Source organism: Hypomesus nipponensis, chromosome 6, assembly GCF_054491055.1.
Source record: "Hypomesus nipponensis isolate SF chromosome 6, ASM5449105v1, whole genome shotgun sequence".
Lineage (NCBI taxonomy): Eukaryota > Metazoa > Chordata > Actinopteri > Osmeriformes > Osmeridae > Hypomesus > Hypomesus nipponensis.
Window position 1 is genome coordinate 2,443,700 of NC_140366.1, and position 3,277 is coordinate 2,446,976.

The window sequence follows — 3,277 nt, forward strand, 5'->3', positions numbered from 1 at the left end:
TTTTTCCTCTCCAAAATAAAATAATAATCATCATGTTCATCATGAATAATCACCAATCATCATGTTAAACAATAACTTAACCAAACATATTTATTTTGGTGCCAAGTCTGACAAATAAAATACTTGAGTCGAGGAAGAGGGTGAAAGAGGTATTAGCAACGACTAACAACAAATTCAGTTAATCAACAAAGCTTCAGAAAAATAACCAGTATCTCACATACAACTTCAGCACCAGCCTACTGATTTTTGTTGAGAAAGATGAGAAAGATGTTAACATGCTCTGGGGTCAGACGTGAACGTAGCCTGGTGAACGTCAATCCAGCTGCCGAAAACACAGTTTCTGAGGGGAATGACGTTGCCGTGATACACAGGTACCTCCGTGCTAACTTGGCAAGCCTGGGGAACTTTTTTCCATTAACTTTCCACCAGTCTGTAGGGGTGCAATCGAGGGGTGGGGGAGCTTCCCTCAGAAAATTCTGAAGTTCTGCTTCGATGCCAGACTCGCATTGAGAGATATAGTGCTTCCCAAGGAGTTGTGTCATAGCAGAGACATGCTGGGAGGCCGCGACTGTTTGCGCTCCCCTCGTCCGTTTTAGACAACGCAGGCTCCTCATCACCCACAGCCTTTGGGATAGCCGCCCTACCAATCTCCACTGCTTCTCCCAGTTCAGCTAGTTTCACTTTACTAGCCATTTTTGGTGTTGGTGTAAGAAAGCCAAGGTGCTTGTGACAAGGGTCCAGCATTGATGAGATCATGGCGGCAGATGACACAAACTCATCAGGCTGGACCTGTAAATGATGGGGGAAATCAATAAGATTAGCAACTGACCTGTTTTTCCATCTCGGGGTACCTGCAAATGCAGACCGAATTGGCTATTTGTTATGAAAATAATTTAAAATGGGAGTCAGATGGCTGAATGGTGAGGGAGTCGGGCTGGTAATCAGAAGGTTGCTGGATCGATTCCCCACCGTGCCAAATGACGTTGTGTCCTTGGGCAAGGCACTTCACCCTACTTGCCTTGGGGGGAATGTCCCTGTACTTACTGTAAGTCGCTCTGGATAAGAGCGTCAGCTAAATGCCTAAATGTAAAATTAAATAAAAAGTTTAGCTTACATCCATTTGCTTGATTAGGGAGGACCGAATGTACTGTCCTCCTTAAGGTGTTTCTAACCCAAATTAGACAACCAGCCAAACTCCTATCATCACGACACGGGAGTCGGGCATTAGCCTTCTAGCTCCAGATTTATTTCGAAAATGACAAAGGAGTGAAACTGTAAAAAATACAGAATACAATAAAACAAATAAATAAAAGCGACTTAGAAGAGCACAATACTCACAAGCAATGCTTACGCACGGAAGAACAACAACACTTCGGAACTCGACAGTATGTTTTGTGAGGCAAACTTCTAAATGAAACTAAATAGCTGCCTGGTAAATAAACCGCTGTCCGGCAGGGGGTGCTAAAAACACATGCATCTTACATTTAAAGGTAAGACAGAACACCGAACTTTAGCTTTGAATTCGATGAGTCTGGGCCCGTCTTCCTCACTGCGTATGAGGTGGATATTGATGAGATCTAAGGTAACGAGATACGTGTTCGAGATGGAGACGTCTTTCTCTGCAGACATAACCGTGGTGACACACAGCCGGTGCTGACAGCACCGGTGCTCAGAGCACCGGCTGTGTGTCCGCCATCATCTGCCAGTACTCCAGGATCCTGGAATCTTGAAGTTTGGTCACGGTTCGGTCCGACAGCACAGCAGCAACAGCCCACCGCTACTCCAGCAGCCGATCAAACATCTCGCACATGGAGTTCCACCGTGTTTTACATGACTGGATAAGCCGGTGAGTTGCGAGGCCTATTTGTTCCTGTTTCTTTTGCAATGCATTGGTTGCTGCAGTGCTGTGACTGAAGTGGCTAACAAGTTTACTAGCCGCTGATATTACCCGATATAGATACAGCGCAAATCCGTCATTTATAGCCAACTGGAGTGTGTGTGCAAAGCGGGCGACGGAAATCCAGTTCACTCTAGTGGGATTGTTGGCACGTTGTCATAAACGCATGCAATAACTCGGTCTTCAAGTCCCCATTGCTCTACAGCTCCATTTATTTTCTCAGCAAGGTGGTCAGCTGTATGCCGGCCTGGCAGCCTTTCTGTGAGCAGTACCACTGAGTTCATTTGCCAGTCGTCATTGATGTAGTGGCAGGTGATGGTGATGTAGCTCTCAGCTGTTAAAGCGGTCCAGCAGTTGGTGGTTAGAGCAACTCAGCTGTGCTCAATTCTTTTAACAACTCCTTCCGTTCTTCGTAGCGCGTTTCTACCAGTCTGGTACGTCGTGACGGAATGGGATATGCCGGTTCCATTAAGTTTATCAGTTGTCGAAAACCTTTGCCCTCAATGATACCTAAGGGTAGCATATTGTTACAGCCCCGTGGCTCTAGCGGCCTAGGGCAGGTGGCACAGAGACCCGTAACATCGATGTCATGCAGTTCGGTGCAGTGTAAGCCACAGTGAGGGACTACCAATGACGCAGACAACCAAAGCCACTGTCAAATGTAAATGTTTAATAAAAACACACGGTGAAGGGGTTAGGGAGAAGGGGCTGAGCCGGACCCAAGAAATGAAAGAATATTACAAACACCCCTGACTGACCTTGCCTGCCAAGTCCTCTAGGCTAACTGAACCTAACAAAAAAATACACAGGGTGGTCCGCTCAGTTTTATCTAGTGTGCATGGGTGTCTGGCTATGAAACCCCCCTTTCTCCCAGGGACATAGGAATCGACAAAACACACGTATACCGAGACTTAAACAGTAAACAGAAAACAACTGCCCCCACAAGAAACTGTATTATGTATATAATTGTGTCAATGTGTGAACAAAACAAAGTGTATGCATGCATGGACGACGTGTTGTAGGTGTGTCAAATGGAAAAGCAAAAGAGTCTTTCTTGGGGATCCAACTGTCTGGGCTTTTATACCAGGAGGCTCAAGGCAACGGGCGTCCGCTGATTGGTTCCTCCACGGCCAGGCAAGGCGGGAACACCAAGGAGCACAATCAGGCACATAGGGAACACCTGGCAAAATCACAAGGGAGAAACCCCAAACGCATACAGGGGAGACCTACATGCGTAAAGAGGGCTCGAAATTGGCCCCCGTCAAGCGCCAATGGCGTGTAGATATTTGGGCTGGCGACTAAATTGTGTCCGATGCTCCGCTATTTGGTGAGTGAAATTGCGGAGTACGGCTCCCGACTACCGCGCCCGTTATGGTTTAA

The 3,277-nt window shown here is 46.8% G+C and overlaps 1 pseudogene; it reads right to left on the reverse strand.

The window, feature by feature from the left end:
• Positions 1 to 236: 236 nt before the first annotated feature.
• Positions 237 to 2,420, reverse strand: LOC146286386 (E3 SUMO-protein ligase ZBED1-like; annotated as a pseudogene).
• Positions 2,421 to 3,277: the final 857 nt, after the last annotated feature.